Source organism: Halichoerus grypus, chromosome 10, assembly GCF_964656455.1.
Source record: "Halichoerus grypus chromosome 10, mHalGry1.hap1.1, whole genome shotgun sequence".
Taxonomy (NCBI): domain Eukaryota; kingdom Metazoa; phylum Chordata; class Mammalia; order Carnivora; family Phocidae; genus Halichoerus; species Halichoerus grypus.
The window spans coordinates 63,593,698-63,614,879 of record NC_135721.1 but is presented as its reverse complement, the minus strand read 5'-3'; positions in this window follow the sequence as shown (position 1 = coordinate 63,614,879).

Genomic DNA, 21,182 nt, shown 5'->3' with positions numbered 1-21,182 from the left:
ATGTCCTCTTATTATAGAGGCCACACCCCTCTTCCTGTGAGGTCTGGGAAGAGAGGAGGAAAATGAAAAGGGAAACAAGCCTTTACTGTGTACTAGGAATTATGCCAGGTGTTTTGTGTGACATTTTCTCATTTAATCCTCATGCAGACTCTTGAGATGGATTTCATTCCCATTTTATAGTACTGAGAACTGGGACTCTATGAGACTCAGTAGCTTGTCCAAGGCAGAGTTGGGATTTGGACTTAAGTGGATCTGATTCCAAAGCTCATCATTTTGTATCAGAAAGCTTACCAATCTTGACCCAGGGAGATTTATGAATTGGATGCCTGGCTTGACCTTCTTCATAAAGGGTTTTAAGAGAAATTGCCTTCTAGATGAATCTGCTTGGGTTCAGATAAACTAGGGGGGCTGTTGTTACCCATAAACCCACCCACCCCTCCCCAGGCAAACTTGAGCTCCTTAAGGGCAAGGACTGGGTCTTCCCTCTATATGGAGCTGCCAGTATATTCAATGAGCTCAAAGGCTTACAAAGAAAGAAAGAGGGACTCAAAATAGGAGGCTGTCCATCTACAGAGTTTTGAAGAGTCTGAACTCGACCTGTGGTGACAAATGATAAATTAATTACTGCACTAAAAGCCCCTGGACATTATAGAACTTTTACGTTCCTTCCCAGCAGTGTTCCTTCTGGTGTCAATGAATAGAATCAGAGTGGATGGGCAGAGTGGAGGTGTTGTGAAGGGAAGGAAGAAGGGAGGAAGAAATGAATGAAAGTGGGAAATCTGTCTGTTTAGATAAAGAGAGCAGGGGTGTGAAAGGCAAAAGCCATCAAGCAAACTTCCTGTCAGCTGCACACAATGATCTTAGGCTCGATGAACTTCCCAAATCAGGTCAGAATAAAAAAAAACACACACAACAGTTTCTTTGGAAAGCCCTTTTCACCTCCACATGCTCTGCTGAAAACAGCTTTTGTTTTTGGTAGATGGAATAAAAGAGTATGGGAAGTTTACTTAAAAGAATATCTACTATTATAAATCACATAAAGTCTTTCCCAATTAGGGCTTAAGTCACATCCATCTACAACTCTGGAGCAGAAAAACACGAATATCTTTCTGCTGGCTGGTGATATGTTTTTAAAGGATTTCAATTTTCTTCCATATGAGAAGTTGGAATGTCCACACAATCCTTGCCTCATTGACTCAAATGTGTTAAGAGTCAGTGAAATTATGAAAACCACAAACTAAATGATTAATAGGTTTGTTTTCAAGAATCAAGTGGAAAACAGGCCACTAGAACTATAGTTCCCACTCTGTCTCTTGATCACTTTGATCTCTCAGTAGAGCAAGGGGACTGTCAAATCTGCTGCACCATCTCACTGCTGCTCTTCTTCACTCTATCCAGATGGAGTGCCAAGGCTATGAAGGCCACACTGTCCCACACCAGGGGTCAGGCCGCCTCACAGATGGGCCTTTGGAACTAATCCAGATGCAGAGCAACACTGAGCCCATCCATCCTGAGTCAAGCATCCATGTTTGAATGAATGTCCTGCAAGTGCTCTTTAATAGGCTTAATCTGGCAAGTTACTAAACCTTGCTCCATCTCAGTTCCCTCACCTTGAAATGGGAATGATCTGAGAACCAACTTCACATGTTTGTGATGATTAAATGAGCTTTACTACATGTAAAACACAACAGTCACTAGCAATGCTCATTAATATTTTTAATATAATAACATCTTTTAGAGGTGATATTAATCATAGGTATAGGTGATCATATTTTTATTAGAAATAACTTTTTTCAAAATGCTCTGACTTTGCAAAGGATTTTAAAAGGCCCTTGGTGTGAGATCAAGAACCTTTATTCACCACTCTCTGAAAATTAACCGTTTCTATTATAGTCAGATTTTTATCTCTTTCTGTAAATTATCCAGACTTTCAAAATGGTCTTGTTACTTGGAGGGAAAAATGGTGTAACTATATAGTAACTCCATGTGGATAAAGCAGTGGCTGATTAGATAAATTAAACATGACTTATAAAAATAAATCAAAGGGGGGGTGAAATTCGCTTTTTCAAAGAAGTAACTTTGTTCTATACTGTTTCCCTATACTAGATTATTTCTCATTTTCATTAAGTGGGATACAAAATTGTCAGGCCCAAATTAAAATTTCACAAAGCTTGGTTCCCTAGTTCATACCATAACGTGTTTTTTGACCAGTGGAATGCATCATTGTCAATTCTCAGGAGCTCTCCTTTAGATATTTCTCTATATCACATTATTGTAGGTAGGAGAACTGATGAGCATTATAGTGGCAAAGCAGAATTCAGAATTACGCTCTACAGTCACACTTAAAATATGTTCCATCTTCAAGATCTTCCTTTGGTAATGTTGGGTTGGGGTAGTATAGTTTAGCAAAAGGCCAGAGGCTTTGGCACCAAATAGATTTGTATTTGAATCTCGGATATACCACTTATTATTGAGTTTTGAATGTATTAACTATTCTAATAAATTTATGGAACAAATGGTTCTCAAACTTCAACATGGCCCAGAATCACCTAGAAGGCATGTTAAAATACACATTGTGGACACTACCCCCAGAGTTTCTGATTCAGTAGGTTTTCCATTTGGCCTAAGAAGTTGCATTTCTATTTTGTTTCCACATAAATATGGCAATGATGCTGGTCTGAGGACTATACTTTTAGAATGACTAAGATACATTATGTGTAGTAAATTAGGTTCAGAAGGTTCCAGTTGGGCCAGAGTTTCTGTATCTCTAAATGGGAAGAATATTAACTTGCAAGATTTTCTGTGAAGATTAGAGATATTGTGTAGATTCACCCAGCCCTTAGTGGGCAGTCAATAAATAGTAGAAATTATTCTCTAGAGTCAGACATCCCTGGATTCAAGTTTAAGGGCCGACTGATTGCTGACTGAATGATCCATTGTAAACTCCATACCTATCAAAACATCATTTATTTGTAAAGTGGGTGGTATGGTCTAAATTGTATTCCCCCAAATCCATATGTTGAAGCCCTAACCCCAATGTGATGGTATTTGGAGAAAGGGTTTGGGGGAGATAATTAGGCTTTGGTGAAGTCATGAGAGTGGGGACCTCATGATGGGATTAGTCTTACAAGAGAGACCAGAGAGCTTGCTTCCTCTCTCTCTCTTTCTCTACCATGTGAAGACATAGCTAGAAGGTGGCCATCTGCAAGCCCTCATCAAGAATCTAAATGGCTGGCACCTGGATCTCATTCTTCTCCAGAACTGTGAGAAATTCCTGTTGTTCAAGCCATTTTATGTATTTTGTTATGGCAGCCTAACCTAATGCAGTGGACATAATCCCTATCCTGTAAATCAGGGATATATATATATATATATATATATATATATATATATATATATATATATATATATATATATAAAATACTGTGTGTACAGCACTTGGAACAGTGCTGGCTACCTGTAATAGGAGGCAGCCAATGAGTATTAATGGTATTATTTAATAATTGCAGTCGTCATTATGCCCTTCCTTCCAGTTCCTTTGCCGGATTTCTCCTTGTGTTAACTTTGCTAAGAACTCCTCAAATCTGATGATAAACTGATTGCAGGGCATGTGGATGAGATGAGAAGTGTTGAGGACTAAATCACGTCAGTGCCTTTCAACTTTGTTGCTAAAGATTAATTTCTGTCCCAGCATCTCATCTTTGGACCAGCACATATTTATATAAGAACAATAATGCTATCAACCTTCTTTCTGGGTTCAGCCTATCCAAGAGAATAAACCCTCTCACGTGGCTCATTTTCTGGTGACAATCCTTTTTGTCAGAGCACAGTTGTCTCCTGGGTGGTATCTTGCACATGTGTTTTCCATTAAAGTAGCAACTAAAGAGTGGCAGCTGTGAATCTTTTCTGGCTGGAGCTCATGTTCCGTTTTCTTCTTTTGTAATTAGCCTAGGATGGAAGTTTTTGGAGGAAGGGAGGGGGAGGCTTCTTTGTGAATTGAAAATTGGACTTCATGCATCTGACATTGGGTTAAATTGCTCAAACTTAGCTGTGATGAAAACTTTCCCTGGTTCTCCCTCTCTCATTAAAATTTCCTTGTTTATAAGTAGATTCCTCAGGCTTTATAGTTCTACAGTTTTCAAGCATCTAATTTTGTTTAAAACATCATGTTAAAGTATTAAAAACTTGATTGAAGTTTTAAAAATAAAAAAAAAGAAAAGAAGGCAGATGCTTCTGATTTTTTAGGGACAATATTTTATCATGGTGAATAATATTGTTGGAATCACCTACACATGAGTGAACAAGCTGTCAGGGGGTCACTTTTAATAGTTTTTATAATTTTACTTATGAAAAAGACATTGTGTACAGCCACTCTGGAAAAAGTTGGGCAGTTTCTTGTAAGTCAAACATGTATGTACCATGTGACCCAGTAATTTTACTCGTAGGCATTTACCCAAGAGAAGTGAAAGCTTATGTTCACAACAAACTTTGTCGGATGCTTCTAACAGTTGTATTCATAATTGCCCCAAACTGAGAGTAACTCAAGTATCCTTCAGTGGGTGAATGGATAAACAAAATGTGATACATTCATATAGTGGAATACTCCTCAGCAGCGAAAAGGAGCAAATTATTAAGACAAGGAACAATTTGGATGAATCTCAAAGGCATTTTTGATGAGTGACAAGTTACATGACAAACGTTATATGACATTCTTGAAAAGATAAAACCATAGTGAAAGAGAACAGATCAATGGGTTACCAGTGGTTAAAGGTACTACTTTATAAATTAGTAGTGCCAGAGAATTTGGGGGGTGATAGAATTGTTCTATCCCCTGAACAGCAGTGGTGGTTCCATGTCTCTATACATGTAGTAAAATTCGTAGAAATATACATCAAAATAAGACAATTTTACTGGGCTAATTAAAAAGAAAAGATATTAGTGGTGGGGGCAGGGAGATATTATGTCTCTTTGAGGAATATAAAAGATTGTTCCAGTATGGTATGCAGTGAGGAATTTAAGTGTGTGTTGAGTCAAATCTATTATGGAATTTCTGTACAGGTAGGAAATGTCACAGAGAGATCTGTTGTTTGTTTTTAGAGAGAGAGAGAGAGCAAGAGTGAGTGCAAGCAGGGGTAGGGGCCAAGGGAGAGGGAGAGAGAATCTTAAGCAGGCTCCACACCCAGCACGGAGCCCAACTTGGGGTTTGATCTCACAACCCTGAGATCATGACTTGAGCCAAAATCAAGAGTTGGATGCTTAACTGACTGAGCCACCCAGGCACCCCACAAAGAGATTTTTTTTTATTATTATGCATAATGAAGGGAAGGAGAAATGATGGGCTCAATTTTACCCATGGTTTCACACACAGCAACTAAAATTCGTAAGACAACATAATGAGTTAACAATACTCATAAATTGCTTTTTAAAATCTCCAATCCTCACCAATTATTAACTTGCTGATCTCCATTGCATTTTCAAAAGTGAGTTGCATCTGGATTCTGAGATGCTTGAGATGGGAAGTAGTTGGGTCAAAAGTGGGAGTTCACTTTCCTTTATACTGTACATCAGCTATTCATATCCTACCATCTGAAACTAATTTGTTTTGTGTGATTTATTCCATAAAGTTGCTGGAATAAACAATGCATGCACAGCTCCTCAGATGTGTATTCAGCAGGGACTTGCTTGCCTGTGTATGATTTTCAGCTTTCTCAGAGCTTTCAGAAATACCATCCAGCACATGGGATGTCATGTGGGTTCTCAGAGGGCCTATGATTTATAAACTCGGGTACTTGCATGTGTGTGTGTGTGTTTGTGTGTTGTTTTTTTTTTTTAATCTGTGATTGATGTGATATGGGCCATGGTTGCCATTCTCAAATTGTTCCTAAGTCCAGTTCAGTGAGTTAATAATGGGGAACAGACATGTCCGCTCTATGTCTCTGGTCCAAATAAGCAGAACAGGATTGGGACTGTTTAGTCAAACGGGTGAGAAGTTACAGCATTGTGGTCTGTCACTTGCCTCCTAAGGAAATGAAAGGTACCTCAGATGGTGCATTTTCCATGGTGGCATTTAGTTGCTGGGTATGGCCTGACTTCAATTCTGTGATGTGGATGCAAAAGCATTTCACAAAATTTCTCAAACTCTTCCACCTCCCATTCTTACTGCCAGGAGCTTTGCTAAGTGATGGCATGATATAGAGGAATAGGACACAGTCCTTCTCATGGACCTCACAAATTTCTTCACAGTCCTTATAATGCAAGCAAGTCCTTATCACACCACATGTTCCAAACTGCATTTTTCCTCTTTTAAAGAGAGGCTATACTAGAGTCAATATGGGTCACATCTAGTGTTCTTTCTCCCCCAAATCCATATTTTCGTTTTGTCCCCATAATTAAATTCAAGCATTACTTAAATATTTCTCTTCTGATTCCATATGCCATCATTGTCACTTTAAGATAGAGAGTACAAATAATCACAGAATGTCTTAGAATGCTCTTTTCAGTTCTAGAAATATACTTTTGAGTTTCTCCTTGTAGTGAAAGGGCTCCTTCTCCAGAATCTGGCTTACACTTGAACTTTGGCATGTGGTTCCCTCTTGCCTTACATTCTTAGAGGCCATCAGTCTTTACGGTATCCAAAAGTATTTTTGGAGCATCTTCTATATACCGGGAGCTGTTCTAGATATTGAAGAAATAAGACAGTCACAGGCTTCTTAGAGTGAAGAAGAAATAGAATCAACAAGGAGATAAAAATAATTTCATAGTGTGTGAAATGCTAAGAAGGAAATAAAATATACCATAGAGTGAATGTGTGTGTAAAGGTGGGGAGAATGCATTACTTTACAGAACAGGTGGTCATGGAAGACTGCTTTGAAGAGCTCACATTTGAGCTGAGTCTGGAAATAAGAACCAGCTGTGTAAAGATTGAAGAAAGAACATTCTAGAGCAGGTTGTTTAATCCATTGGGCACTGCACTCTTCATGTTTGAGGCATGGGGATGGGAATTGCCTCTCTTACCATTTTACTTAATATCCACTTAAGGAATTTTTTCTTCTCCTTCAAGCCTTGGGCTTGGTGGGTTTGGAGATCCTAGTATCCAACAGAGTATCCACTTCCTCATATCCATTTCTACCAGGGAACTGAAGTCATAATTCTGTGAAATTGGAGGTTGCTGCCGTTCCTGCTTCTGTAGATGGTCATAGGCCTATGTTGATAATCATAACATCAGTTCTATTCCTCACCCTCTGCCAGAACCTTGGCTGGTCAGGAATTTTTATCAGGTGGGTGAATCAAATGTTTGTGCCTACAGGACACCAGTCTTTGGTAGTCTTGTCTTTATTGGGTCACCGCTATTTCTACTGACCAGTATTTCTGTGCTTGGGAGTACTATGATGTGTTCCAGTGAATCACCTGGGTTCCAGACATAGTTTTCCTTGCCCCTATTGTGTAGAAGCAACCCAATTTCCCCTTGGTAATTGAGGCCAATCACCTTGGACAGTATAAGGAAGTGCATGTTGGTGTAGTGTTTAAAAAACCCCAGGGAGTCTCAGGTTAACAGAACAAAAGTTGTTTTTTTTCCTTCCCTTTTTCTGCTACCTCTTTTGAAGAGCATTAGTGGTGACTAACTTTACAATTTAGGTTTGAAGTAGGTGTACACTGAATTAACATCATACCCAGCGTCAATACAATGATTATAGGACCTTTGTGTCAACTATGTTAGGTACCTGAGTTTTTCATCCAGATAAAGCACAGATGATGTTGAGGAACAAAAGTGATGAACTGTACTGGAAATTTTGCATTTACCTTTCCATATATACTTTCTACTCTTCTGTGTGTCAGTAGGCTCACCTCTCAGACTATTATCCGGGCTCTTTTGCCATCCAAGTGAGTTTAGCCAATAGGAGACACTAGATGGAGCTCAAAATGCAGGAGGAGGAAAGAAGTTAGAATATTTTTTCCTACACTCCCATACCCACCATGCTATCTATGATTTGATAATGGCTTCTTCTCTCTACCTAAAGGCATATATATATATCTCCTGTCAGTGGCTTCTTTCTTAGGGCACCAGTTCTGGTGACCACTGACTCCACTTTTGTCCCTTCAGGACTAGGTATGGTATTGGCTTTCCACTATTGCTACAGTTAAAAATCCTTGGGTCCTTCAAAGTCTCTGGGTTCTTTAACCCTCACTAGGCCTTTGTGAAGTCCCTTCAATTACCCTTTAGAGTGTCCATCAGGTTCCTGCTGGAACCTTGACTCTTAAATATAGGGAGAAAATTGTATGGCATAAAATTGGGAAGGGTAGACATTAATTAAAACAAGTAAGGTAGGCAGCAATAAATAGCTTTTATTATATTGCAAATTTAATGGGAAGTTGAGGATTTTGGGCAAGGGAGTCATGTGCTTTCCTCCTTCACTCCTTTTCAGAATATCTATTGTTCTTATGTATATGGAGGTTCTCTCAGTTGTGGTCAAGCCTCATCTCTAGATAGCCAAGAGCAATGACATCATTACATATACTCGAATTATATTCTGCATTTTAAAAATTGAGGTATAATTGACATATAATGTTATATTAGTTTCAAGTTTAAAACATAATGATTCAATATTTGTATATATTGCAAAATGATCACCACAATAAGTCTAAGTCATGCCCCCTCCCTCTTTTAACAGTTACTCCAGCAATCTAGGGAGAGAATGGATTTGAGAAACACACACACACATACACACACTCAGCAATAGTAATAAAGTAATAAATGAATAATTATTATACTAATGGCTAACATTTGAGTGCTTATTTTATCCCACACTGCCTTAAGCACTTAAATGCATAGTCTTCTCTCATCTTCATAACCTTCTCATGAGGTTATTATTTCCATTTTGCAGATGGGAAAACTGAGGCACAAGAAGTCAAGCCACTTGCCAAATAACACTCACTAAGTAGTGGAGCATTCTGACTCTAGAGTCTTCACTCTTAACCATTAAACAGTGTCTCCCTGCTATGCAAAACATAGCAGGTTTTTGCAGAAGTGTAGGAGAGAGGGGAACTTGGACTATGATGGAAGCAGTGGTGATGATGAGGGTTGTCAGATATGGCCTATATTTGGGATGAGCTGAAGGGAATGACATAGAAAGGAATCAAGGTGAATCCCAGCATCATGACTTGAACAACCAGACAGATGTCAGTGCCTTTAGCTGAGATGGTGAAGATGGGTGAAATGGCAAATTTGTGAGTCCAAAAAATAAATTTATGTTCTGGTCATGTTAAGGTTGTCTATCCAAATGGAGATGCTAACTACATTAGGGTTCTCCAGAAAAATAGAACCAAAAGGATCTATTGATTTATCTATCTATCCATAGAGACAGAGAAAGAGAGAGATTTTTATAAGAAATTGGCCCACATAATTATGAAGACTGAGAAGTCCTAGATCTGCAGTTGGCAGGCTAAGGATCCAGAATAACCAATGGTGGAAGTTCCAGTATGAGGGCAGGAGAAGACTGATGTCCCAGCTCAAGGTAGTCAGGCAAGAGGAGTTCCCTCTTACATGTGAAAAGGTCAGCTTCTTTTTTCCATTCAGGTCTTCAGCTGATTGGATGAGGGCTACCCACTTTAGGGAGGGCAATCTGTTTTACTCAGTCTCCTGATTCAAATGTTTATCTCATCCAAAAATATCCTCACAAACACACTCAGAATAATGTTTGATCAAATATGTAGGCATTCTGTAGCCCAGTCAAGTTGACACAAAAAACTATCACAGTCCACCCTTTGTCAATGTGGCCACCCATGAGCATCTCCTTAATCCATACTTAATCTCCAGATAAATATAATAACAAGGTTATCATTCCACCTAACATGATAGAGCTATCCTGCAATATAACCCAAAATGCACAAACCCCTTCCCTAGAAGAAGTAGTCCCTTGAGTAAAGTTTACTCTTCTTGATATTTTATAACTTATGTGCTATGATGTAAAATTAGCAATACTTCTTATGTTACATGATAAAGGAACAGGAGAGAAAACAAAAATATATGTATATTTTGTATATACAAAGCATATATGTATATATGAATACACATACACAAACATACTCATAAGAAAATAAGGAGGAAATACTCATGAAAATTGCAGTGTTCATTTCTGTAACTGATTATGTTAAGCTCGTATTTATAACTACCTTCTCTAATACCCATTCTGTACTTTCTGCCTTCAGGAAGCACCTCAGCTGGTCATGTTCTTTACCTGGTGGGGTGACCCAAACCTTCATACCTAAAGGGTCTGAGCCATTGGTAGTCTTGCCTAGATTGTTGTGTAGTTTTCCATTAACTTTAATCATGGGGTATGGTAATACTAAAAGACACATTCAGGGATCTCCTGTATTCCAGACATATTCTTGCTTTCCTTCACTGTGGAGTAGCAGCCCAATTTCTCCTTCATAGTCAGGATCAATCACCTCAACCAGCCCAGTAATTCTCTTCTTCGCCTGTTGATTCAGAGGCATGAGGAGTTCAAAGTGGCTGGGCAACAGTCTTCACTTCCAGTTCAATGGAATCAGTGTTGTGTCTCTTGGTGGAAGCATTCCTCCCTTTGGAACAAAGACCTCTATGGCAGCAGAGCATAAGGTCATGGGAACAGGAAACAAGTTTTGCTAGTGGGTTGCTAGGGGTGATAGTGAGTGGTACCACTCCCATTTCCACCCCGTGATTCCTGGACCCGTAAATCCTGGTTATGGAGAAACAACACCATATATGGATGCTGATTTAGAGTGTATACAGCCTTCTGGAGAACCTTGCTCCAGTCCTACATGGTATTACCAGTTGATGTAACTGAGTTTTCAAAAGGTCCTTGCACAATTCTGTCAGGAAAACTGCTTTGGGATGGTGGGGAACATAGTAAGACCACTTAATTCCATAAGCATGGGTCCATTGCTATACTTCTTTTTCTGTTAAATGAGTCCCTTGCTCAGAAAAAATGCTGTGTGGGATAACATGATGGTGGATAAAGCATTCTAAGCCCACACAGATGGTAGTTTTGGCAGAAGCAATGCATACAGGGAAGGCAAATCTATATCCAGAGTAAATGTCTATTCCAGTAAGAACAAAATGCTGTTCCTTTCATGATGGAAATAATCCAATGTAGTCAACCTGTCACCAGGTGCTGGTGCCTTAGGGCACCTTAGGGAATGGTGCCATATTGAGAACTCAGTGGTGATCTCTACTGCTGGCAGATTGGGTACTCAGCAGTAGTGAGGCTGGCCATGATGAATAGAAATCCATGTTGCTGAGCCCATGCAAACCCTCTATCCTTGATACCGTGGCTACTTTGTTTATGAGCCCATTGGGTGATAACAAGAGTGGCTGGAGAAAGAGGTTGACTGGTATTCACAGAATGGGTTTCTTATCCACTTGATTACTAAAATCCTCCTCTGTTGAGGTTACCCTTTGGTGAATATTCACATGTGACACAAATATCTTCATGGTTGTTTTGCCCATTCAGAGAGTTCTATTCCCATACCTCTTCCCCAAATTTCCCTGCCCACCAGTTTTCTAATGTTCCTTCCAAATCCTTGACCATCCAGCCAAATCACTGGCCGCAGCCAATGAATCAATATATATTTATACTTCTGGCCATTTCTTCTTCCAAGCAAAGTGAACAACCAGGTAACTTGCTTGAAGTTCTGCCCACTGGGAGGATTTCCTTTCATTGCTATCCTTTGAAATGTCCCAGAGACTGTAGTGCTCAGCAGTCCACTTTTGGGTGATGCCTGCATATCATGCAGAACAATCTGTAAACCGGACCTGAGTCTTTTGTCCTCTGTTAACTGGATATAGGGAACTCTCCATGAGGCCATGTGGGAGAGAAAAGGCAGTGTAGCAGGAAGGGGGACCATGGGCATTTGGGCCACTTAATATAACTTACTTGTGTCTTTAGGGCCTGCTCAGGCCAGATCACACACACACACACACATATATATATACCTCTTCCATTTGATAATGGAGTGCTACTGTGCATGCCCAACTTTATGGCTTGCTGGATCAGATTAATACTCAGTTTTTGTGAGGCATCTCAGGTCTTAGTGGTCCATGGTAGAGCATTCAGTTTCTACTAAGGTCCAGTAGCAGGCCAAGATCTGTTACTCAAAGGAGAATAGTTTTTTGGGGAGGTTAGTAGGGCTTTGAACCAAAATTCTAAGGGCCTGCGCTATGACTCACCTATAGGGATATGCTACAGGCTCCAAACAACATACTTATCTGCCACTGACACTTCAGGCACCATTGGATCTGTGAACCATATGGCTCAGGTAGAAGAGCAGCTTGCACAGCAGCCTAGTCCTATTGCAGAGCCCTCTCTTGTTCTGGTCCCTACTCAAAATGAGCAGCTTTTTCAATTACTTGGTAAGTGGGCTTGGGTACCACACCCAAAAGAGGAATGTGTTGCCTCCAAAATCCAAACAGGCCCACTAGGCATTGTGCCTCTGCATTGGTTGTAGGAGGGCCCAGATACAACAACTTATCCTTCACCTTAGAAGAGCTTTCTTGATGTGCTCTATACCAGTGAATCCCTAGAAATTTCACTGAGGTAAAAGGCCCTTAAATTTTTTCAGATTTATTTTTCACCTTCTGACAAGCAAATGTCTTACCAATAAGTCTAGATACTTGCTACTTCTCATTTACTAGGATCAATCAGCATAATGTCATAAATGTAATGGACCAGTATGATATCTTGTGGAGTTAAAGGGGATCAAAATTTCTGTGAACTAAATTATGTCATAGGGCTGGACAGTTGATATACCTCTGAGGTAGGACAGTGAAGAAAACTGAAAGAAAACTGTTTCTGGGGGTCCCCATTGACAGGTATGGAGAAAAAAGCATTTACCATATCAATAGCTGCATACTAGGTACTGAGGGATACCACATCTGGTACAACTTGATTAAGTTTACAATAATCCAGTCATTCTTCTAGATCCATCTGTCTTTTGCAAAGGCCAAATTAGCAGAATGAATGGGGATGTGGTGGGAATCACCACTCTTGGCTGCTATTAGATCCTTCATGAAGGCACTAATCTCTGCAATTCCTCCTGGTGTGAGGCATTGCTTTTGGTTCACCATTTTTCCTAGGTAGATACGGTTCTTTAATTTTTTTCTGAAGGGGGGAGGGGCAGAAGGAGAGGGAGAGAGAGAATTTTAAGCAGGCTCTAAGCCTAGCATGGAGCTGGACACAGGACTCGATTTCACAACCCTGAGGTCATGACCTGAGCTGAAATCAAGAGTCTGACGCTTAACCAGCTGAGCCACCCAGGTTTCCCTAGGTATGGTTCTAATGGCTTCTACATAACCTTTCCTACCATAGTAGCCAATTATGGTCAAGGAACCAGTGTGAGAATTCTGCCAGTTTCTGAGTATATCTATTCCAATTCTGTATTCTGAAAAATGGGAAATAACCACAGGATGGGCCCAGGTACCCACTGGGCCCACTGTGAGACAGACCTGAGCTAAAACTCCATCGAACACCTGACCTCTATAAGCCCTGACTCTGATTTGTGGACCACAGTAACATTTTGGTTCCCATGGAATTAGTGTTAGTTTAGAGCCAGTATCCACAGTCCCCAAAGGTCTGATTATTTCCTTTCCCCAGTGCACGGTTACTCTGCTAAAAGGCTGTAGGTCCCTTTGGGAATGACTGGAAGAAAGATAAACAGTATAAAATTTTGACAGTGTACTTGAATCCTTCCTCAAGGGGATCCAGCCTCCCTTCACTCAAGGCTTTACTTTCTGTAAAATGGCTCAAGTCTGGGAATTGATTGAGGGTGGTCACTTTTTATGATTCAGGTTAGACTTTTGTTCACTTGACCTAGAACTTTTCTGCTTATACAGATAAGTAAGAATTTAGAAGGTTTCCTATGTATTTTATTTCCAGGAACACCATGATTGACTAGCCAATGCCACAGTCTACATGAGTTAAACTATTCTGATTGTCCCTCTGAATCTGCTGTCCCTTATGGGAACTGTACCCATCTTGCCTTTGGTGGCTGCCATCACCCAGGACCCAATTATTCCCCTCATATTTAGGTTCCCTCAATGTGGTGACAGCAGTTCTCACTGTAAGATCTGATTTACTGAGAAGAGCTCTTCAAGGATTTAGGGTTCCCTCATGAATTTGTAGGTCTTCTGGACCCTCCCAGGGTAGGTGAGCAGGTCTTAAATGACAAATCCACTCTAACTTTCCAATCTCCCTAAGTCTTTGAACCCTTCCTTTACATTAAACCAAGGTAAGTCTGGCATTTCTAACTCACTTATTGTAGACCACTTTTGGTCCACGTTTTAGCCAACCAACCAAATTGTTAGGGCCCTTTCTAACTCTCTATTCTGCAATATTAAATTCAAAATCTCTACTTAGTGAATTTGTATCAATAAATTTGGCCTGATACAATCTTATGTTCCTTCCAACATTACTCCACACTCTTATTATCCATTCTCACACCTATTCTCTGGATTTCTGTCAATATAAGTTAGAGAACTCAAGTAGTTCTTCTGGAATACAGACACATCCTCACGGGACACATTGTACCTCATGTTTAAGGGCCTGCTGAGTGCTGGGACTGTGTCTTCTTATAGGTCTAGAAGCAAAGAAGGGTGGGGGTGGGGGCTCCTGAGAAGACTCAGTATTATCTTGCATGGAAACTACCATAGTAAAGACCATTTCAATTTTTCCAAGCAGTGCAGGGTTAATCCCCTCAAGTTGAGGGGGGGGGAGGAGGTGGAGAGGCCACTTTTACTAGCAAATGCCTCAGAATTTAGAGGTTCATCCCCAGCTTCATCAGAGACTTCCATCTGTCCCCATTCCAACTTTCAGGATCTCATTCCATCCAATCAGTACAATCCAAGAGTTGGATATATTGTTCTGGAGCTCAGGGAACAGTTAGGACTAGAGATATGAATTTGTGATGCATTAGCATATGGATAGTATTTAAAGATATAGGACTTGATTCTAAAACCTCCCACCCTCTCACACCCCAGGAGAGACTAGAGATAGAGAAAGGCCTGAAGACCTAATTAAGAGTCTTTCTAAAATTTCATATTTAGGTATGTACTATTGTTCTGAAAAGAAGAATTAAAATGATGATTTCCAGTACAAAAAACTCATTTATTCAAACAATTACTAGAAGCCCACTATATGCCAGGAAATCTTCTAGATGCTAGGGATACCACAGTGGATACTACACAGTCTCCATTCTCAAGCTACCTACATTCTGGTAAGGAAGACGAAGAATTCAAAAAACCCAAACAAACAAACAAAAATACACCAAATGTCAAGTAGTGATAGGCACTATGAAAAAAAATCAAGCTGGGCATGAGGATAGAGAGTGATGGAAATAAGAGGTGCTATCCTATTGTTTTTAAGTTTATTTATTTATTTAAGTAATCTCTACACCCAACGTGGGGCTCGAACTCACAACCCCAAGATCAAAAGTCACATGCTCAGCACAATACTCTCTAGTTCCATCCACGTCGCTGCAAATGGCAAGATTTCATTTTTTTTGATGGCTGCATAATAAGTCAATCAGAGAAAGACATGTATCATATGATCTCACTGATATGAGGAATTCTTAATCTCAGGAAACAAACTGAGGGTGGCTGGAGTGGTGGGGGGTGGGAGGGATGGGGTGGCTGGGTGATAGACATTGGGGAGGGTATGTGCTATGGTGAGTGCTGTGTAATTGTGTAATTGTGTAAGATTTGAATCACAGATCTGTACCTCTGAAACAAATAATACATTATATGTTAAAAAAAAAAGAAGATAGTAGGAAGGGAAAAATGAAGGGGGGGGGAATCGGAGGGGGAGACAAACCATGAGAGACTATGGATTCTGAGAAACAAACTGAGGGTTCTAGAGGGGAGGAGCATGGGGAGATGGGTTAGCCTGGTGATGGGTATTAAAGAGGGCACGTATTGAATGGAGCACTGGGTGTTATATGCAAACGATGAATCATGGAACACTACATCAAAGGCTAATGATGTAATGTATGGTGATTAACATAACATAATAAAATAAAGTTAAAAAAAAAAGTCACATGCTCTTCCAACTGAGCCAGCCAGAGGGCCCTGGAGGTGCTATTTTGAATACTGTAGTTGGGCAAAGTGTTCTTGAAGAGACTTGAAGTGAGAGAGCTAACTATGTGAGTAGGGGGGGAATGGAGTAGCTGGATATGGTAAGCAAGGAAGAATGGAAGGAACTGGAAGAGAATCCAGGGGTCTGATTCTATAGGGTCTTGAGAGTGAAAGGGAAGTGGGAGATGGGAGGGGGAAAAAGGGAGGCAGAGGGAGAACTGGGGAGATGGGAGGAAAGGAGAGGAAAGAAGATACAAAAAGCCAGGAGGGCTGGGGTCTTGCAGTTGACAACTGTTAGAGAATTGAGATTCAGAGGCTCCTGAGCAATTGTGGGGGCACTAAGAACAAGAAAGGAGATTCCTAGAAGTATTGCTGAAGCTTATGAATTTCTTTTTCTTTAATGTTCTTTGTCAGATATGACTAGAATTGGGCATTATTTTTACAGTTACTTATGGTCATTAGCCTATGTTTCTTTTAATGTAGCACTCCACTGGTACTGGGCTGTATGGCCATATTTGGGTTGTTTTTAAATTTAATAAACATTAAATTTATGTATCACATTACCTACAGGAATGACTATTGAGAGATCCTGCATAGTAGCCTTTTCTCCCTTTGGGGAACATATTCAGCTGAGTGTATGAAATATATATATAACATATAGTATATGGTAAGTAACTTATTAAATTGCTTATGAAATTTATTTAATAAGTATGTATCCACAAAAGTTGTATTATTGCTTGTATACAATATTGTTCAATCCATGTTAAAACCTATCTATTTTAAGACTGTTATTCTTCTGGAAACCCTTGATTTCAGACAGAATATTATAAATTAATTTTTAGTCTGCTCCCTTCACTAGTATGTAAGTGCCATTGGGATAGTGATTTTGCTCACTCCTATATCACAAGTGCCTAGGATAGCAGCTTCCATACAATAGGTGTTCAGCAAATGTTTGATAAGTCAATTAGTATGCGAAATAAAATGAGCTAGTTTGTCAAACTGCTTGGACCCTTCAACTAGAAAATGCTGGAAGTACAAATGACTTTGGGCTAGTTGAAAGTAGAATTTAACAACAGGTTATCTTTTATAGTAATTGCCTTGTAGCATTTTTTCTTATAATAACATTTATTTTAGTGGTAATAGTGGGAAATAATCCCTATTCAAATAGCAATACCTATTTAACCCCCATAAGCCCTTAAGTTAAAAAACAAACAAAAAAAGCAAAGATAAGAAAAATCCAAAAATTGTCTATTAATTTTTTTCCAAGTTATAAAAATGATCAGCAACTTTAGGTTGCTTTGTTTAGTAATATATTTAACAAGGAAAGTACCAGTGTGTTATAGGCACAAACATGGGACTAGACTGACTTCTTTGGTTTCAGTGGTGAATCTGTAAAAGTGTACGCTAATGATAGGTGTTTTAGCATTTTGGGACCATGTCTCTTAGAAACATTTCTCTTCCGGGTTAAATTAAGAGTACTTCTTTTACTGTATACCCATAAACACATCCCAGCACATCTAACATGAAGTGTTCACTGAGGCTTGTTTAGATGCTGAAGGCAATGCATTAGGAACTGATGGTGACCCATTCTTATCCAATCAGTTCCTGATGCAGTATCTGCGACATCAAAAACTCTGTAATAATTATATGAAGTATTTATTTCCAAATGCAACAACTTTGTTCTCACATACAAAATTTGCAATTAAGTAATCCTTTTTAACGTGTCATGTGATAAAATCAATCCAACGTCAAACTAATGAGTAATTTCCCCAGTAATTTCCATACTAATGAGACTGGAAATTTCACTGATTGCTGTCTGTGTGTCTGTCTTCATTTATCTGAATACCACGGAGACCTGAGCATTAAGGTTTCACCATATTTTGAGACATTGCAAACATGATGTGTATAAGACTTGTGTAATATAATCATGTATTTCATGGCAAACTAGTGTGGGTATTTTTTAGAGAGGATATTTTAAAAATAGCTTTCCTTAAGCCACTTGTTCCTATTTTTTAATGAGAATTTTTAAAATGTTAAAGTCTTGAGGTAGATTTGAATGAGACAAACTGGTGAGCATTTAATTTCAGATTCACTGATTAGGATAAATTTTATGTACATGTTCAAGATAGGTTTATCATATTTTTAAGTTATTCTAGAATTCTAGCTCACTGAAATGATAAGGTTAGAATTAGAATTAGTAGATATAAGAGGCATAGGACACCAAGAAGAACATAGTGGTCAGATACACAACTCCAAGAATGTTACTGGTTTCCTACCTTGTTGAACATTTTGCAGGTCAGTTTTTGATGATCTCATCAGAAAATTCTAATTAGTCCTCTAAAATTCCCCCAAATATAGAATGAATGAAGGGCTCTAGTATTACTTAGAAAACCTATCATTCTGTCCAATGGAACTTTTGGTTTACATGGGCTATCTTGGACATAGAGGGTAGGAAATGACTGGGTAGTGGATTTGGAAGTGGAATAGAAATGGACCACAGAATGGGAGACTGGAAAGTCCACTGATTTCTGTCTGTCTGTCTTCATTTATCTGAATACCAAGTGGACCTGAGAGTTAAGGTTTCACCATATTTTAATTCTACCAATGGTGAAATTTTGGAACATTAAAATAATCCAGCTTATTATTTATTCTCTTTCTAGAGTTCTTATCTATGATGAAGTATGTTATCTCAATTGTTCAATGGATATTTCCTTAAGGTGTATATGCTTTTCATAGAGCGTATTTCAGTAAAGCCAAAGGACTTGTAAACAGAATGGTCCTGGGGACCCTGAAGACCCTGTTAGAGAAGAAACCCTGGAAGAAGGACCTGAAAAGTCGACCCATCATAATATTTCCTTGTAGCTCTCATTGTCCCTCCTGGGTATAGGTTTGGTTTTTGCAGGTAGATTTGACAGATTAAAGAAGGGAGTTAACAACTCTAGCACTGGCTGGGAAATTAGTTGGCATTGTGAGCTAGAAGGAATGTGATAAGGAAATAAAAATAAGTGTGAAGAACAGGACTTGGTTCCTCAAGATTTGATTGTTGCCAATATGCAGTATGATCTTTATGTAACTGCATATGTCACTTATCCAAAGTAACAGAAGTCCGTTTGCCTACATGTCATGATTCTAGGCTTCTGTGGGCTATTTGGAGTACACAGTATAGGATTGCAATGGGTTTTGAAAACCCTCAGGACTGGGACATGGTGGCTGGGATGGTTGACTACGGGAATATCATCTTTAATTACAAACTGCTACAAGGAATTAGGTGGGAAAAGAGGGATTCATGGAGGTGGTAAAAGCTCGTATATGGGCCAGGGGTTATCAAACTTGAGCATGCAGCAGGATTGCCTAGAGGCTTGTTAAAAGACTGCTGGGATAAAGAGTTTCTAATTTAATAGATCTGGGATGGGGCCCAAGAATTGGCATTTTTAACAAGTTCCCTGGTGATATAGCTCAGAGACTATAATTTGAGAACAACTGCTTTAGCCTGGCCCAAGGCTTTAGGAGCTATTGGAAACAAATGATCTTAACCAGGACTGTGATAAAGTGAGTGTGATGATTTAGAAGGAAAAAGGGCCAGAATGAAGCACCTACAGAAGTTCAAGTCCTAGTAATTATTAGAGTTCAGGAATGTTGCTCTTTAGACATATTACTATAGATCTTTTAGAAATATATTTGCAACTTCCTTTTTTCATTTCCTTTCACCCCAGAAAAATCATAGAATAAAATCTCTTTAGTTCTCTGGATTACTTGAGTTTGGAAATAGAGCTAGTTTGCCTGTAGACAGGGCAAAATGATAGTAAGGAAAGACAACTCAGTAATCTTTGGGGCATTGTATAGTCCAAGGGCATCTCTATAAAAGAAAGTCTATAATAGAACTAAAAAGCAGAGGGTCATTTTTTTCTAGAGGATCTCCCAGAGGTTTTACTAGAGAGATCCTCCTGGTATATCAATTCCAGGTGATAAGAATGTCAGCCAGGTGACAGAACTTATCTGTTTCTAGAGTTGATCAAACTCCTCCCTTCTGCCAAGGTTTTCACCATGCTATTCCCACAACTCCTCCCCATTCTTCAAATCTTGACCTCACCTTCTGTTTAGATGAGGTCTCCCCATCCTTTGCTCGTAACAGTTAACAGTTTATATTTACAGTGTAGATAATTACATGATTGGCTTAACAACCAACTCCTCTACTAAGGTAGAGATGGTTTGTTTACCGCTGCATTCCCAATACAAAGCCTGGCACCTCAACTGGCATTAAGTACTTGTTGAATGAAACATGAAAAGCAGCTGTATCTTATGGGGAGAATTTGAAACCAGGGTTTCTTGGTCAAGCATGTTGGCTGAGCTTAGAACTTTCTCTATCCTTACCCCCTCCAGAACATCATGTTCACTGCTAGTGGAGTGTGGGATTCAAGCGCAGCAGGTTTTGAGACTGTGAATTAAATAATGCCATAACTCCCAAAAGAAAATGTGTTTTTAAGGAGAATTTTGGACTTCAAAGACTACTTGGAAGAATGGGCTAGACAGTAACCTGGCAAGATTACTGATCTTGAGGGGCTCTAGCTGATATAGGATTGAGTCTGTAACCAGTCAAGGTTTCTTCAACCCTGCTCCACCTTAATGGAAGACAGCTCTGGCTTGGATAGGATGGGCAGCTGTAGACTTCCTGAGACCTTGCAATAGTCACTGGACACACAAGCCTTTTTCGTTTTGTTTCGTTGTTTTAGTTTTGATTTTTTAATTAATTAATCATTTATTTAGGAGTAGGGTTTGGCAAAGGAAGACAAAGATGGCCTTTCTGGGCATTCAACGACTGTTTATCCTCCAATAGTACAGCATGGGGAGAGCTACAGAAAGTTCTAATTTGGATATACATAGAAGACAGACACTGTGAGACTAGGGCCACTTTGTAGGTTGCATGGGGGTGCTGCTAGGATGCTTCTGGCTGCTCTGTCAGTGACTTCAGAGCCTTCTTGGTGGCAGATGGAACTTTTACTGGCTGATTTGAGCCTGCCCACATTCCTTACCACATACATTCAGATGCAGAGGACAATAAAATCCTTTGAAGGCAGAAGGG